Source organism: Plectropomus leopardus, chromosome 16, assembly GCF_026936395.1.
Source record: "Plectropomus leopardus strain MGB_pleo_1.0 chromosome 16, ASM2693639v1, whole genome shotgun sequence".
In the NCBI taxonomy this organism is placed as follows: Eukaryota; Metazoa; Chordata; class Actinopteri; order Perciformes; family Serranidae; genus Plectropomus; species Plectropomus leopardus.
In genome coordinates this window covers 8,062,585-8,081,566 of record NC_142191.1, presented here as the reverse complement: position 1 = coordinate 8,081,566, position 18,982 = coordinate 8,062,585, and the positions used below count along the sequence as shown (strand labels likewise).

Below are 18,982 nucleotides of genomic sequence, written 5' to 3'. Positions count from 1 at the left end.
AATAAAAACAAAAAAATTGAAATAACGTTTTCCTTAGACCTCCTGTTCAAGAAATCTTTCTACAAAAAAAGTGCTTTTTTCTTTTATTTTTAAAACTTTGATTAATCCATGTTTAACTACAACTGTGTTCTCTGTAAAATTCTGGACATAAACATGAAAAAAAACATACAAACAATAAACTTTATCATCACTACATTGCAGTGATGTTATTCGTCCTCTAGAGAGAGCTGCGCCGCTAAACTGACTCTTCCACATCTGCATCGAAAGTCCCTCCCACTTATACTGGCAGCGCGGTCGACCAATCACATCTCGGAATTTAATACAGTTCCCGCTGTGAGCCAATGAGAGACCGCTAAAAGATGTTTTTCACTGTATGGGCGGGTCTTGGGGGGATGATGGACACGTCTTCTTTGAGCCGTCGCCAGATTTTCGGTGTGGACTGTAGTGGAGATTTTTGGAGGCTGAGATAGTGGGACGTACGTTATTTTTTGGAGGAGAACCGAGTGAGAGGCCACGTTTGGAAAAGTTCCCCGCACGCATCGTTGAAAAACCACAAACAGGTAACGTTTAATTTTGCCTCCTTTTAAATCACGTGATTTTATACATCGGCGGCTGCTTCAATGCTTCTCGGGCATTTAGCGGCTCAAAATGTCGATTTTGTTGCAGTTGATGTGTTGGTGCTCAACCTGCGCTTCAAACCACAGTTACCAGAAGCAGTTTGAGGAATAATTGAAGCAAACAGCACCTCTAAAATCCGTTATATGGAAGTCATACCTTCGATGTAAGGAGCTTCATGGCGCCTATCTTACTCCACATTATCCCTGTTATCATCACCTAAACTACTTTCATGTCCCGCTGTATCCCGCCCGGACTCCGGTGTGCTTTACATGGTTAGCAACAAAGGTGTCGTTGAAACACTAAAAACAGCGTTAGTGACACGTTTAAGAGTAATTTTCTGAATGAATAGACCTCGTTAGGTTACTGGTGGTGGTTGTATTTCCTGGTGTAGGTGAATCCTGCCGCTATGTCACGGTAACGGTTGGCGGTTGCTTCTTGTAATCATGCTAATCGTTAAAAGTGCTTAAACATCCCTCCGGTTTGTTTTTGCGAGCTGCTGTTCCTACATCAGAGTTAGCGAGTAGAAAATTGTAGTTTGTAGGCATGAAGCTGTTGAGGACATTAAATTTTAAGACGTTTTATGTGTTGTTGTCTGTTACCTTGTGTATTAAAAGCAGTGCTTCCTAATGTTAGCAACACACGTTGACTTGCTGCTTTCAAATGACTCGTTTCATATGGTTTTATTCAGCAAAATTGTTTACAAAGATGTTTGGGAAATGCTGTCCCGTTTGGTTACTGAATTCAAAAGATGTGTTTGGTCCCAGGTGGGACTGTGGCAACAGAGAGCATCCACCAGGGGCGTTTCTAGGATTTGGAGACATGCTGGCTTAGCCCGGTCCTCAATAGGGGGTCCACGGGAGTCCGTCTCTTGATAAACAAGTTCTATTTGATGTTTTTTCTATGTACTCTGGTATTTTATAGAGCACTGGTTCCAGTGACATATGGTAGTTGCCAAGGGCCCCAGTGCATGCAATTATGATGGGCCCTTTTGCTTGTTAGTATGCACCTAAACTAGGTATAATCTATCGTCTTGGTGAGCAGCGTAAGTGGGGTCGTGTAGTCCATCTTTATATATTATCTATGGTAACGACCTAGCAGCCAAGACCAGACACATTATAAAGTCCCTCTCCAGTGCAAAAAAACTATTTAACATGACTCCGCTGATTTGCATCCCCTAATAAAGACCCCAAAGGTGCTGTTACTTTGACCAACCACAAATGTCATTTGTCATTCACACACACTTTCCAAATATTTTGGGGGGAATATCCTCTGTGTATCCCCTGAAATCAATGCCTATTTGACCAACACCCATAAAAGATATGAAGATGAATTTTCTAGTTGTAAGCAGCAAATGTTTGACCTGCTTTACTTGATAAGTGGCTCAAATTATCAATTGAACTCTTGTATAAGTCCTAATTTTACCATGCAACCAGAAGATGATGTTAACCATACCACTGATGCCACATTTCTGCAATGAATAATTAATTTTAATGGCTTAAAATCGATTTTAAACTCTCCAAAGTTGAGATTCAGTTTCAGTTTTGATGAATTTGCCCTTTAGCGCACCTCAGTTTCTGTGTGTCGTCTGCAGACAGCACTATGTGTACATAGCCCACAGGATTATTTAACAAGTGTGTGTATTTCCCAGGCAGAGCCTTAGAAGTCATACTTTATTTGACAGATGGCAGGGGTTCAACTAGTTCACAGGCTGACGGGCAGGCAGGCTGACCAACTGACAGACACACGGGACTGAGCTGCGATTTTGCTGACGTGTAGAAAGTCAGCACCAATTGGCAGACATAAGTGATACATCAACATAATTCAATTTTGATGAATTAAATCAATGTCTGTATGATGTGGCAGTCAGATTTAACATGGTTAAACACTCCTCGAGCCATTTTTCTCTTGTTGAACAAATATACCTGGCTTTTTCAATAACTATTAGTGACTGCTGCATTTTGCAATTCAGTGTGTGATGTTTGCTGCAGCATTACTTTGACTGAGAACGCAAGCATGCTAATATAAGGGCAATGCTTCTTACAGTCACCCTTAAAACTGCCTCTAATTATCTGTCGCAGTATATATGTGTCTGTAACAGCTGCTTATCACCTTAAAGGGATAGCTCAGATCTTTTGAAGTGTTTAAATTAGGTACCTAAACGATGTACTGTTGCAGAGGGTGCAACAACAAAACTGTATCTCAGCCACCTTAAAAAAGTCTCACAAGGACATCAAGGCAGGGACAATGTCATGGCTTGATGGATGTGGGACTTCCGATCTAGGAAATAATGTCTAGCTTTATTTTATGTCATTCGAAGAATTGCATTTGATTGTTTTTTATGAATAATGAGTACATTTCTCCTGAAATTACTTCCAAAACACACGGGGATGCCTGGTGAATATCCTAGAACAGGGATACTCAACGTGCTTTGCTTCGTGGCCGCTTTTACAAAATGACAGGAGGCCAGTGGACAGTTGCAGCAGCACCATGTATGTCCCTAGGATTTTAGGACATTTCTAGGATTTTAGTGCCTTCAAAGGATTTAAGGACGCTGCAAGGATTTTATGATGCTTCGAGAATTTTAGGACATTTCTAGGATTTTAGGACATTTATCAGCTTTTTGGATGTCTCAAGGACTTTAGGACATTTCTAGGATTGTAGGACAGTAGCTAGGACATCTGTCGGAGGTTGTGGGTGATCCTCCACTGGGACTTTTTTTTGATAAATAAACTCTATGGTGATGCTTTTTTAATGCACTCTGGCAACTTATGAATACTAAAAGTACAAAAACAGTTCCCAGTGTGAATTAATTGATTTTAATCAATCATCACTTTATTGTGAATTAAAAAATGGTTGTTGGGCCACATGGCACCCTGTCAGGGGCCAGGTTTGGTCGGTAAGTAGTACGTTGAGTATCACTTCCCTAGAATCTGTTTGACTTTGCATTTATTCTAATGTGATGGGTATAAACTGGAATACAGGTGATTTTCCATACATGTGATCTTGTTTTCCATGTTAACCCGTCTCTCTGTGTGTTTAAATATGGAGACAAGACTTTAATCTTTCTGCACAAACCCGGTTGCAACTAAACCCTTTCTCAGAGCTGAGTGGAAACCCTGTTGAATTGAACGAGTTACATAACAGAGTCATCGTCCATCCATCCATCTATCCACACAGCCAACCAGCTACAGTACATTAACGAAAGAATGAGTCCAAGAGCTGCCCACAATCATTTTTATGGACTCTCATTGCCTTTAAAATGTTTCATTTCTTAATTGTGTGGATTGCTGATTTAGGCACAGACTTTTTGAGATTTATAGTAATTTATTCTTTGGCCTTTTGGCAGTACAAATGTGTTCCAACTAATCAGTTTAACCCTCTGAAACCTGAAGTGATGTCATTTTCCTTGTGCTGCTTTCCGATGCCTTTCACAGCTATAAGCAAACTGGTGCAATTTCTGCAAAAAGATGTTCACAAATGCAAGGAATTAGTAAAAAGCTAGGGGAAAATGTCTAGGAAGAGGAAAAAAGCTAGGGAAAAAACTATATATATAGCTAGTTATTCCTTTTTCTTATACAGAATAGTTATAATTTTTAAAGCACCTTTTTTTCAGGCCATCTCCCTTAATATTTTTATTTTAAATTTATATTGTTTTTAGTAATTTTCTGGGATTTTTTTGTACTGTTTACTAATTTCTCTTTTTGTTGCTTTTTTTCTTCTTCCCATGTTTCTAAAAGAACTCAATTTGCCCAGGTTAAGAGTGGAGGGTTAAGAATGGAGACCAAAAATCCAATACAATGCAAAAGTACAAAATAAGAACCCTAAAATTACCATTAACCATTTACCATTTACTGATTCTCTCTGCCAATTCTTACATCAGTTCAACATCACATGTTTTCTGCTGTGCTATAGTGCGACATTGTATTATGTTACAGGTGCACTTGTAGTCTAGCTCAAGAAAACCCACCTCAGTTAAGCTTTCATGACATCCAGCCACATATGATAAATAATATGCATTACAGGAAGACACTTGGTTCAGTAAACTGTAAGGGAAATCTAACAGTGAGCCATGCCTGTCACTGTTGTGGGTTTTTCCTGTCAGGCCCCCGCTTTGTGTGTATAGTTTAAATATAATCATCAGCGCCATGTTCATTCTCAGACCCTCGGATGTAGAACAGTGGCGGCTCTGTCAGACCCACTAATGAGAAGCCTTAATTGGTTGTTCTGGTGGGAGAATATTCTGCTCATTAAAGGTAGCTGGAACTAACTCCGGGTTAGCCAGAATGAGTACACATTTTTTTTCTCTTAGTATCTAGTCAGTCTAGTCATTTTGAGATTTGTTTATTTTATGTAAATAATGATTTTGAAAAGTTTAAGTGGCTTGGTTCTGTCCAATAGAAGTCATTGGGGTCCAGCAAAACTATATAAAAACATCCTTTTACAAACTCTCACACAGTTTGTTCAGTTTAATCTAAGTCTCATCCAGTTGTATGCTCAATTCTCCTTAAACAAACCCCCTTCCTTAGATTTATAATAATAACTAGACACCGGATGCCAAAATGGCGCTTAGTCATTTCAAAGGAGTTGCTCACCTGGCGCAAACGCCAAAAAGTTTCTAGCTTCCAGGTTTACTTCTGCGATATGTGGCCCACTGAATATGCGCAGTAGTGTTTCTCCCGAGTGGCCCTGCACGTGAGTTCCTCCTTGGCTCCTAGACTTGACATCATGATAACGTTGCGGGTTTTTAAATTGCTTTTCATGGCTCAAGAAAAGTTTTATGAATAAAAAACCACCATGGCTCAAAATTTCACATCGGAAAGAGTCATATTTGACCTTGTGTGCAGTTACTGCAGTGTTCAGTGGACCCTTATGACTTCAGTTCATAAAAAATTTTACTTTTTTTTGGATTTTTTTTTTCACCACAGGCATTCGAGAAAAAGGAAGTTTCCCACAATTTTCAACACAACACAGTTAAAAATACACAAATATGTAATGCACACACAGTAACTCTAATTGTACTTTTCTCTCACTCACCTTGTGAGGCGTAGAAGGGCAAGTTTGAGAGACAAAAATAGGAAACTAGAGATAGAGTGACGAAAGGAGGGATAACGGATAGAAGCAGAGAGGAAGTGAGTAAGAGTCGGACACAAGAGGAGAAAGAGAGACTGAGTGAGAGCGACAGAGAGAGTGAGAGATATTGCTTAACCATTCGGAAAGGCTATGGGAACATCCCCGAGTGTGTGCGTTTGTGTGTGTACGTGTGTGTTTTCATCATGACCCTGTCGGTTCAACAGGAGCAAAACACGTCACATCAACTCAGGCACACACAGATAGCCCTACTGTCCCACATCGCGTTGAGTGATGAGTGCGGACTGTGTTTTTAGAAAAGAGGCAGATCCGAAGAAAACTTAATTTTCCCTTAACCCTTTGAAACCTGGATCGACATCACTTTACTTGTTTTTAAGTATTTTAAACTTTGAACCTTGAGCAAATTGGTTTGATTTTCCTTTAGAAATGTGAGAAGAAAAAGCAAGAAGTGTCCTGTAAAATGCAAGAAATTAGTAGATTTAGAAATTATTGTGAAAAAAAGCTAGGGAAAAAATTCTATATTTCAAATTATCATAATTACATATTTAACCTTGAGCAAACTGGTTTATGTTCTTTCAAAACATGGGAAAAAGGCAAAGAGGAACCTGACAAGAAATTGTTAAATTTTAAGAAATTAGTAGATTAAGAAATTACTTAAAAAAAGCTAGGGAATTTTTTAAAATATATTTCTAATGATCAGAATTACATATTTAATTGCAGAATTCTTATAATTTTAAACCGTTTTTAGGTCAATTCCCTGTGTTCTTTACTTTTCCATTTGTTTGTTTTTTGTTAGTTTGGAGTTTTTCCTAATATACAGGTAATTTTTATGTAAGTTTTAACTTACTTTCCTAATTTGTGGGTCACATATCATCATGACAATCAAGGTGTGTTAAGTCTAATTTAACGCAGTCATCTCCTCTATGATTGAAGTGACTTTGGGTCATTCACAACAATTACTAAAGGTGGACATATTCTATTGTAGCGGTCAGCCGTGACCAGTGGGTATTAGCCTCTAGCTTTCAGAGCTGCTGGGCCAGCGGGCACCGCAGGACTCGTATTCACGCAGAGAAGATCAGAGGGGCACGGATGAATGGAAACTGTAATGCAATGTTCAGCTTATTACAGAGACAGTGAGGGCAAGGAGGGCGGGTGAGAGGGCGAGGTAGGGAGAGTGAAAGGGGGATAGAGATGTAGAGGACGTGTGATGGAGGGGACAAAAATGGAGATGGAGGAAGGGTAGATTCTCTGGGTAAGAGGGTCAGCGAAATGCCAAAAAAATGTCAATGTGAAAACTAGAGTGTTAAAAACAGTTTTTGTAACAGCCTTTAAGTTAAGTATTAGTGTTATCCTAATTGAGTTGAACCAACAAGTTTAATAGATTTAAATAGATTAGATTGTTTGTATGTAGAGATTAGTGGAGTCATATTTGTTTTTTGGTTAAACAAGGGCGTCTATTAGAGGAGAACAGAAAATCCCTGTGTCGAAGGGCAACATTTTACATCAGAGCGGGATAAAGAGAGGGCAAACTGCCTTCCCCAGCAAGTGACCAGCTCTGAAAGAAGCGATAGAATAAAAAAGAGAGAGAGCGTGGGCCTGTGGCTTTGGCTGGGGCCCAAACATAGTTAAAAACAGATTAATCAGCATAGGGTCACATTCTCACACAGAGAGAGGCTGAACAGAGCATGGCGGGACGGGGCACAGCCTTCATCTTTTAAAGGCCACATCTTGGGGAGCAACAGGAGACGGTGTTGGCACTGAAGTTTATTATCAGAAAAATAACAGATAATATTCTGCTATAAATACTGATGTCTGATCTCAACATCCTCGGCAGTTTTTTCACAAAAGTTCAGAGTAGGGGTTGTGTAGACTTTCTTGGGTTGTAAAGATTGACTGTCAGTCTATTATCACCTGTGAGTTTTCATTTTTCTCTTCTAATGTCAACAGGTAACATAATAGAAGAATTATATTTTCCTACCATATCAGTCCCTCTTTTGTCACCTTATTTATCAACAGCATCACTGTTATTGGACTTTTTAAAGACACTTTGGATGCTCAGCTGTCCCAACATTATGCAGTGGTTTGTAGCAATAAAACCTACTGATGTAATGTCTAAAGCTATTGAGACAATAAGGTCATGCATGTCAGATCAAGACTAGACAATACCTAATTAATATGAACATGCCACGAAATGGACAGGGGTATTAATTACTTAGTTACAGTAGATTTAATATGTAGATTTAATATGTGAAAGTAGGCCTTCTGATTTTCCCTCATTGTGAAAAAAAAAAGACCAGTCAAGCTAAAAGCTATATCTGCAACAATATATCTATCCTCGATCTGACGTTAATGTCAATTGTACATGGTCCTTGACAAATAAATGAATAAAATAAATAAATAAATGAACTAACTAACAGTTATTTTCATAATTGTCATCTTCAGGTTATTTCCATCAGTCATTTTATCTGCAAAAAGACAGATAATACAGAAAAGTGTCCATGATAAACTCACTCATTCACTGATTGATGACTGATGGATTTATCTTTTAACTATTACATTCATGTAACTTATTCATCAAGCGTTGGCCGTCCATTCATTTAGGGCTGTCACAAAAGTCAAGGAGGAGGAGGGAGGGAAGAAGCAGAGTGCACAGAGGAGGTGAAACCCCAGGGCAGTGTGATAAAGAGGAAGGGATGAGAGGGAGGAAACGGAAGTGAGAGGAGAGGAGTGTCTGAGGCAAAGAGGGGTGAGATGGAGTGCAGACCAGCTAACTTGTTCTCATTAGCAGCTTTTGAGAAGCTCTGAAGTTTGTAAAAGGTCCTGGAAAGAGTGTAAAGAACCCAGTGAACTGTGTGTTTATGTGAGAGCGGGGTGAATAGACGGCGTTTCCCACAGGTCAAAACTAAAAGAATACCTTCTAAATTACTGAAGTTTGTCAGCCAAGAGAGACGATGTGACTTTGTGTGGCATGATGTAGTCTGAGTGTAGGGAAAAAAAACCCAAATGAGTTTTGCTTATCCATAAATGTTCAGAGACAAGGATTGTACGGATGTTTTGCTCTCTGCCTCTTCCTGTTTTTATGTTGACAGATTCCTAAAGTGAGAGACAGAGAGAGAGAGAGATATATGTGGCTAAAAATGAGCATTGAAGATAAAGATGATGAACCGAGTGAAACAGGATTTAAAGTTACCCCTTTGCCAAACTTCCTGTTTCCTGGTTGGGGGTCAGAGGTCACTGGTCTGGGATTAACTGATACTAGGTGCCTAAATAATCTGTCTGTTCATGTCACTGACCTAAAGAGAAGAGCTGGTTGCGGCGACATATTTCACATAATATCATGTGAGTGTGTGCGGACTTTAGAGGTGACATGACCGGCTCACAGTTATTGAGAAAACAGGATGATGTTCTAAAAATGAGGACATCTTATTGCGTTCACAAGGGGAATATCTAATTTTAGAGTTAGGGTTCAAGGGTAGTAGTAGGAAAATGTATGTCACACAGCTGTGAGTTGGTGTGTGTGGGAGTGCTTAACGTTCTCATTATCACATCTTTTCTACTGACCGAGCATGCGACATTTTGCGTTTGTTTGCTGATGCAGCTACAGTTTCTCGAGATGCATGATAACAGTGATAAGGGGAACGTTCGCCCCCAAATCAAAAATACATATTTGGATTTTATTTTATTTTATTTATTTATTAATCTAGACAGTCCCGCCAGGATTTTGTGGGGTGTTTTTGTGATTGTTGTGGCCTGAGATGACAGATGACAGATTTCACAGCAGCTTTTATTAAAAACAACACAAAAAAAACCCCCAAATAGGCGTTTTTTTTCCCTCTCTTAAAAGTTTTTATTTTGTTAAGTTTCCGTATATAGGATGCACATCATGATATGATGCCAATATTGCCCTAAAGCAGGGATACTCATCTTGCTTTCTAGGATTTTAGGAGGTTTCTAGGATTTAGGACATTTCTAGGATTTCAGGACATCTCTACAATTTTAGGACATTTCTACGATTTTAGGACATAAAAAGCTTAGCTAGGATCTTTGTCAGGGGGTACGGGAGATCCTCCACCAGTCCTTTTTTTGATGAACAAGCTTTATTTTGATGCTGTACTCTGGCACCTTATATATACTGAAAATACAAAAACAACAGGAGGGCGCCATTAATGTTGACATTTTGCGTTGTCACAAGCATGAATATCTCCTCCATGAGTAGATGCAAGTTTCCTTCTGCGTAGTAAAACGGATGTTGGATGGATGTAGTTTGGTAGAAATAGTTCCTACATGAAACTTCTGGTAACTAGGTCTGTGGATTATCTTGAGTAACATGATTTCTGGAAAGAGACATCAGTCACTTGCAGAGCTGAATCAAACAGATCCTGATGGAGCTCGTTTTATGTCTGGGTGTTTGAATATATGTCTGTAGCTGTGGGATGTAGCACCTTTCCTTGTTTGTTATGTCTTATTGGTGATATTAGGCTGATGGTGATTATTGTGTTGAGAAAAGTATCCAGTTTGCTCTCATAAAAAAGAAAATACGTTGTTATGACAGTGTGCTGACAGATTTCAAAGCTAAGTAGGATGTTATTCCCTTCATGTGCATCAACATGCCTCACCAGGCAGCTGTAATAATGACTCTCGATGCCCATGAAGTCATTTGTTTTGCCGAGGCACCTGTTGTTACCACCCTCTATGGGATGTACGTTGCTATAGTAACACCACACCCACTGCTGCTCGAGGGAGACCACGGCAAGCCATGCATTTTCGCCACGTGTTTTGCTGTCTTTCTTTTTCTTCCACTTGCTTCTCTTACTCCCAGCTAATGCTTGCTTTCTTCCTCTCTTGCCCTTTCACACACACACACACACACACACACACACACACACACACACACAGTAAACTGTATCTCCTCTCGTGTGCACTCTTGTGACCCACCCATACTTTCACTCTTTGTCTCACACACACACACACAATGCACGCACACACAAACACACAGTCACTCACACGTTCACACAGACAGGGCACTTGCGCCTGACTGCTTTAATCGCTGAATAGGGGAGTTTAGCAGCTAACAATAGTAGTTATGAGCTAACCCATTATTCTCTCTCACACACACACACACACACACACTCACACTCACAGAGAGAGAGAGAGAGAGAGTTCTAGCAGATAGGGTGCATAAAATCAAAATATATTTCAATTTTATGTAATGATAATAGTAGTTTCTAATATTGTTCTCAGTTTTTAGACATTTTTCACTCCTTTTTGTAGCATTTTCACCATCCAACATTTCTCAGAAAAATGGAGAACAAATAGGGCTGTGTAGCATTCAAATGTTGATTCAGAATTGTAATGTAAATGTTATCAAGAAGCTTCAAACTTTTCAGCACAGCACTAATGCAAATACAGTAAAATGAGGCTAAAATGATGAATATTAGTTATAATAGCTCGAGCTGAATATAACATCCGGGAGTTGCTGAAGAGAAAAACTTAAAGGTTCCAATGCCATGTAGTTTTGCAGCTGACAGTAGCAGTTATGAGCTAACAGTAATAATAAGGTAACAAAAATAATAACACAGTATTGGTCATTTAAACACACCGTATGAGCTGACCATTAATTTAAGATAAGCCCAAACTGAAGGCAACAGGGAAGCGTGTGTGTCAGAGCATGTGTGAAGTGTTGAAATCAGGTGTATCTGGCTGAGAGGGTGAGAGAGACAGAGATGAATGGATAGACAGGCAGGCAGGCAGAGAGACAGACACACAAACATACACAGGGATTATCCTTTGTGTAATCCTCAGTGTGAGGGTCAGAGTGCAGTGTGAAGGGACAGGCATGTTCAAAATTTTCACACCAGCAGTCCGCATGTCTGCATGTGCGCATGTGTGTGTATCTACGTGTGATGATTGACAGTTTCACCATGTTTATCCGTGTATTTACCAGTGGCTCTGCGGGTATGAGTTTACATGTGCTGTAGAATCCGTTTACGTGTGTTTGCTGTATCTGTGTGTATGCATGTGTCATTGCGTGACAGATGGACAGATCGTACAAGAGAACAGCACAGATTAGGATTCTGCACTGTGTGTGTGTGTGTCTGTGTGTGTGTGTCTGTGTGTGTCTGTGTGTGTGTGGTTACTTCAAAACCAAACCAGGGCTCAGTAACTGTCATCTGTTGGACTGTAGAGGGATACTTTGAAAAGCCGTTAGCTTGTTGCGTCAGTGTAGGGTTGTGTTTGGGATGTCCCAGTGCAATCTGCTGGATTGGATTTTTTTAAATTCATTAGTATCGGCTGAATGATAGCCAATAGATTTCTACTTTTCCAGCACGTAGGTTTTTGGAAACCATTATACCTGGTGTACACCAGTTGTTAGAAACAGCTAATGTAGATCAATTAAAACACGACCACACAGCATTCGATGTGGAACTGTGGAGTATGGATGGGGATCATTAATTTTTATTGATATTCATACCATTATCGAGACTCCAACAGCCTTGGGCTTGAGTTTCCTTAAGGGCCGGAGCTGTTGTGGTCAAACCAAAACACTAATGGTTCACAATCAGGCTTTAGGGGATGGAGATTTCATGAAATCACTACCACAGCCTTTACTATTTTGATGGAGCAATTGTGTTTGGTACTGAGACTCTGTTCTAAATTAGTACCTAATATAAAAACCGAAGTACTTAGTTTCCGTTTAAGAAGAAAAAAGAAATAATTGAGCGACCATGTGGTGTTGTATGGCATGAAATGATGGTGTAAAGATATCAACGAAAACAGAAACACAAATACAGTGAATTAAGGGGATTCCAGATACGTCTACCCTTAAAAACACAATTTGAAACATGAGTAAATGGTTGAAAATTTGTGGGTGAGAATATTCTAACAATCATGCTTTCAATAATCTTTGAAGAACTCTTTCTTCCAAAAGGCCTCTATGGATGAAAATCGTTCTTAATGAAACTTTAGTCATAAAGAACCCTTGAAGAACCCTTTCTTGAGGAAAAAAAGAGTTCTTCTGGGTGGAACATCAGCTCTTCAGGAAGAAACTATATTTTTAATGTGGGTCGGAGGGATACAGTGGTTACATATGCTCCTTCCATGATAACCATGACTGTGGAAGAAGTATTATAAGTTGAGAAACTTTGTTTGACAATTTGTTTTCCTGAAATTCACATTAAACATGAAATAAATGGACACAATATGGTGCAAGTTAAGTGCTACTAGCTCTAGCAAACAGCCTGCTGTAAGCTAAGCGCCTCTTACTGGTGTTGCATCAGTAAGGATGAGAAGAGGGAGGGGAAAGTAGCTGCTGCAGCTCCTGTAGGTCCGGCACGTTATATCTGCTGCAAATCTGATGCGGTTTGAAATGGGTTTAGGCACGGTAATAATCTCTATTGTCACTTCTGTGCTTGTCCACTAATCTGTATTTTTGCTGTGGTAATCTCTTGTCTCCGTGGGGATTTATTGTTGTAGTCCGTGAATGTCATTGCCGTGGAAACCAGTTCCTCCCTGATCCTCCCCCGTTCTACCCCTTAGAGCGGGGTGGGTGAGGATGTATATGTTGTCATATCTGCTTTATCAGACAGCTAAAAAAAAAAAAGCACAGATGTGAAAACCACTGGAGCCACCAAGATGACTGTCTTTTTTTTCTCTCTATTTCTTGACTTTTGCACTCAGTCCTGTGTCTGTCCCTCCATAAAATTTTATCTCTCGACCGTAGGCCAGGTCAGGAAGTTGTTGTTGCCATGACGACAGCCCCTAAAAGCCAGACAGGCAGCAATAAAGTTGTAAGTGGGAGAGCTTGGTGTTTGTATTTGTGCATTGTGATGTTTGTGACAGTGAAAAAAAAGAGGACATGGTCTCATATGGGGTATCTGATCTTAAACTGTATTAAGTGCTTTATTTCCTTAAATGTAATTTGTAGTTGCTATGGATGTCCTGATTAAGGTTTTTTTTGCCTATAATCCCAATCCAAGTGATTTAATATAGAGTGTCTGCCTGTACCGAGTCCTGCTCTGATACTTGTATTTACCTGGATAATATATCTGCACAGTGCACACTTCAGTTACTTGAAAGTTATTAAAATCAATCCAGTGTATATGCTTGACATTTTGATAACTTAGCAGTGCAATACAAGAAAAAATGTTTGCATTCAAATTGTTCCCAAGGTTTTTTTTTATTTTTAAGTTTTACAGAATAACAAAGAAAACAAACTAAAATGTCCTAAGAAATTGCTCTCAATTCCGCTAAGTGCAACATTTGATTTTTCAACAAAATAACAAAGGAAACTGTCATCAGAAATAGCTCTCAAAACCACTTAGTGCAGCATTTGTTTTTTTTTCCAAAAAATAGCAAAGCAAACGAACTGAAATGAGTCTTCAGAGACTGCTCTCAAATCCACTTAGTATTGTTTCTGAATAAAAGTACAAACACTAAATGAGTGATATAATCACTTTTTTATAGGGACCCAAAATGTTCCTTTTTAGTAAAAACTTATGACTTTTAACAGACATCTCGCTGGTTGCTCTCCTTGCTTTTATGCTCCTATTTATGACTTTTAAATATGCTTCTGTTTTGGTTGTTCTTATCAGTTTTTATGATAATCATTTTACCATGTAGCAAATAAAATCTATTATTAATATTATTACAGCCAAACTTTAACATTCCCTGTCACAACAAAAACAAATCGGCCACAATTCGGCTTATTACAGCATTATAGTAAAACAAAATCCGTTTGACTGTAAGTGGTGCAGCAGCTTAAGTTGAACTTGGAAAAAAACAACTGTTTTTACTTATTGTAGTTTCAACATTACAATAAAACCTGAATATCTGCTGCAAATTGTGCTCTCGGTTTGTGACACCTGTGTGACGGCATATGTAAACAAAAGATCGGGCGGGGCACATGCTCAAAATAACCGATCCTGATCGGTTATTTGATTGGGCCTAGATATTGAGACAGTCTGAAATATTGCAGGCCAAGAATGGGAGGTAATGGCTCAGTGTAGAGATTCATGCCAGTATCCATTATTAATCTGGCACAGTAGGCATGGACAGAAGGTGTGGTCTCTCTCCTTTCTCCTTCATCATCTTTCACTTCGCTCCATCCCTCTTCCTCACTCTGTTTGCCTCCGCTCCCCTCCTCTCTTTCACACACTTCCTCTTCACCCCCACCCTCTGGTTTTCTGCCCTTGTTTCTCCGAGCGTCAGTCCCCAGGGACGCTCAGCTCGGAGGGAGAGACGAGAGAGGATGGAAGAGAGAAAATGGCAATGACGATTTGTAGGGCAGGCATTTTGCTTAGAAGTGGGAAGTGAAGGAAAGAGAAATATAGGCAATAAAGAGCAAAAGAAAGTGAAAACAAATAGAAGGGAATTGGGAGGTGAAAAGAAGGAAAGAGAAGAGACAAAGGGAAATAAAAAGAGAGCAACAATAGGTAAGGCTGTTAGTTGTGTCCTTCAGTTTATTTAACCATTCATTCAATCATTCATTTAAAAAAACTAGTAACAGGTGTGGGAAGGCTTGAATTAGTGTTTTGTATTACAGCAGTAAAGCCTAAAGGAGCTGTTTACTGAGGGTAGAGGGTCCAGTCAGTGCATAAGTATGAGTTAATGTTTCATCTTTGCTGTGACAGTCATGTGTTTGCTGAATACTTCCAGCGGGTGGAATTTGTGTCAAGAAAACATCATAATCTGATTGGAGATAAGCAAATAATGAGATTAAAGAATGCTAACTAAAACTAAAATAAATACTGATAAGCTGCTTTCAAGAGCAAGTAGCCAGCAAATATGTAAGCTTATAGATGATGATAAGATGAGGAAATCAGCGGAGATATGCTAAGTGAGAGAAGCAGATGGAGGGAAAGATCAGTGTTGTTGAATCAGAAAAAGCATGTAAACAAACCCAGAAATACCTCATCTCAATCTTCAGGCTTTTCTCTGCATATTTGGATAACTGGGTTACTCGAACACTGCTAATCGACAGTGAAATAGTCAGAAAAAATGCAACACACAAGTTGTGCAGTTCTTACCTGTAGACTATGGGTGTCAATGCTTTACATTAATTGGTTAACTGCCAAGAAAAATTTGGACCAATTACACATTTCGGTCTATAGGTTACTTTAACTACTACTCAGTTTACTGTACTGTACAAACCATGGTCTGATGGGAGCTAGCTAACAGTGCAGCTCTTTCTGTGATCACAGCTTATAACTTTGGGCTGTCACTGTCAGTACGGCTAGAGGTGCTAACATAGTTAACAATGCTAAAGAGGTTTTGTGGCTTAAAATTAAGCCGCTCTCTCGCTGAAGCTACCTGGGGGAAGATTGGAGCTTGGTTGTCATGTACCAGCGATACCATCCCTTTGGTGGGATGGAGCATTAATAGCAGAATTAGCAGCACTGCTAGCAAGCCTCCACCTGACTGGGGTGGTGCGTACTGCAGAGCGACCAAGGCTACAGTTAGCTGACCAGTGGAGACTAGAGGGTGGGCGGTGGGTACTGTTTTTCTGCACGTTAGCACAGCTAGCCAGCTGACTGTTCAGAGAGTTGCCACTATGCTTCTGCAGCAACGTTGTCCAGCAACCATGAGTCGGGACAGCATTATTAGCGATTATAACACAATGAGTGTTGCCCCTAGCTAGCTCCTGTCCAGCAAGCGTGCACTGTAGAGTGGCCAAAGGGTGGGCATTGGGCACCGCATTTCCACATTTTAATGCAGCTATCTGGCAATCTGTCAGTAAAGCCAACAGTAATACAATAAAAGGCAAGACATTTACATCACAAAACATTAAAATTTTGCCACCTCTACCTGGAAAGCCTTTGAAATGTGGTGCCAGACTGAAAGAAAAGGCTGCTTGTATTTCAAACTGGGACATATCGACTCTCGACAGAAGACGATACTTTCTTGACGAACAAAAGAAAACACAAAACATCTGACAATAGTTCAACCCTTTTCATACAGGAGATGAGTTTATGATACAAGCCTTCGGAAATCATGTTAAACATGAAACTGCTGTCTTATATAAGAGTTCTGTACTGTGCAGACTGCTAGCCTCCTCACACCGATGTACATTAAATGCTGTACAGATGGTTTTATTGCCATAAACCATTCAGTATGTGCGTGTGTATGTATGAAGAGAGGCTGTAATAATGTCACTGGCATTGTTTATATGGACTGTGGGAAGAAGAGAGTCAGAGGAGGGGTTTCGGGGGAGATAATGCGAGTGAAGGGGAATTGAAAAGGGGCCCGGAAGAAAGGGATTGAGAGAGGAGAGAGAGATGAGTGAAAAAGAGAAAGAGGCACCCCGGGCCGGAGAGTAGAGGACAGAGAGGGACGGAGAGAGAGTAGAGGGTGAGTTAAAGTTTGTGAGTGAGGTAGAACAAGGTTCCCGGTGTAGAGAGAGAGAGGGGCCAGTTTAAAGCAGGCCTAAGAGGCCGTGACGAACATCTTGCAAAAAAAAGCTGCACTCTGATGCCAACTCACACAAACACACACATAGACTACACTGCTGACTAGTCCATTGAGAAACACAGAGTCTAGGAGGAGTGGGAACTGCAGTAAGTAGGTAGTAACAGACCTGCTTTGATGACTCTACTTAAGGGTTTGGAGACTGAGGGACCAAATCCATCATCTCACATGCAGGGACAAAAATATGCTCAAGTTGATTTAAAATTTTTTTGGGTCCCCTGCACAGATGGCAGCCTGCACACTTCAAACATTTCACAAATGGTTGCACATTTAAAACCCTGTGAAACAGTGTCATCAGGCTTGCACTACACAGCTACACTCTGATCAGTGCCAAGGTGGTTCAACGTGGATTAAAATCAGCAGAGTCATTTAGACTCATCCTCTTTGAACCATGAATATATGAAGTGCCCGAAATAGAAAAACAGTGAATCAAAAGAGTTTTTTCATAGTTGGCTTACTAGTGGTGGGTAGATGACACAAACCGGGTTACTTAAAGGTTGGATTTACGGGGATCTATTGCTAAAAGTAGTATATAACAATCCTAACTGTGTTTTCATTAGTTTATAATCAACTCACACTTAGAATCTTTTAGTTGTTACCTTAGATTGAGCAGTTTATATATATGTACAGATCAGGTAATTTCCCACAGAGTCCGGCAAGTTAAAGCAATAAGTTTGTGACTCCAAGAAATGTATATTATACATAATGGTTCGATTTTATGAAAGAAATAATGGCTGTGCAGTGCACGTTATGATTGACATTGCCTGTGATGTTTCTCTGGAGCCGCTACTACTTGGGGGCTGTTGCCCTCCATGTTTGCCTCTGGGGCATGCGCAGTTGGAGGAATTGCGGATTGATTACTCCCCCTGCGACATGACTGTGACCTCAGTGACGTCATTTCAGCACTTTTCGATTCGTACCCGTAAACTTGGATTCGTGCTCACAACGTGAGTTGTATTCATTAGACTTTGCACTCACAGATTTTACACTCATACTCGTATAAAAACAATCCAAACTCAAACCCAATTTCACAGACTCATGTATATGACAGCAGAATTTTGTGTAAAACAACTTTTTTGACATAGAAATTGTTAAAATTACAAATAAGAATGATTAATTATGGATACATCTTTTTGACAGCTGTCTTACACCATACTGGTGGAGCTAGGTGGAAAGCCAAAGGATCACTATAGTCTTTAGGATTCAGCCTCTGGGGATCATAAATGACTGCAGCGAATTTAATGGTTATCAATCCAATCGTTGTTGAGAAAGTGTTGTCTGGACCAAAGTGACGGACTGAATGATCATCTGACTGACAGACATTTCCATCCTGCAGCCACGCTGGCTTAAAATGAAATTCGTGACCTGACTTTAAGGTTTACGGCTTAAAAAGGGACCCAGGGGCTTTGGGGGTGAGTGCTGTTTGTTGTGTTATATCACTGGGATTCCCTGGCCAGTTATGTTTGTCGTCTGTCTCCTTATCTGCACCTGCACACACAGCATTATATTGCATCTGACATTTTGCACAAACCTAAAAACACACCTCTCTCTATCCATCTCCCCTCCTCCCCTCCCTGCCTCATTAGCCGATCATGCGTAAGGAGACCTGTTCTATTTTTACTCCCACCCCCCTCCCTACACGCCACTGCTGCACTGTGGATGTGTGTGTGTAAGTGTGTGTGTGTGTGTGTCCTGTCTTATTAAAGGTGGCAGGGCAGAAAAGAGAACGTCAGAGAACTGGTAAGATGGTCAGAGAGTAAAATTCAGACGACGTGATGAATAATAGAATTTGAGGGGGAGGGGCCAGAGAGAC

The 18,982-nt window shown here is 40.1% G+C and overlaps 1 protein-coding gene across 16 annotated transcripts in view; it reads left to right on the top strand.

The window, feature by feature from the left end:
• Positions 1-399: 399 nt before the first annotated feature.
• The window catches only part of epb41l2 (erythrocyte membrane protein band 4.1-like 2), a 71,650-nt gene continuing 53,067 nt past the window's right edge, over positions 400-18,982 (top strand). For 14 of the 16 annotated variants that reach the window (XM_042503169.2, XM_042503167.2, XM_088089344.1 and 11 more), the window contains exon 1: positions 403-560. The gene's annotated coding sequence lies outside the window, so the exon portion shown is untranslated. Of the gene's footprint in view, positions 561-14,922; positions 15,138-18,982 lie in introns of those variants that run through there. The other 2 variants (XM_042503168.2, XM_088089338.1) reach the window with 2 other exon arrangements.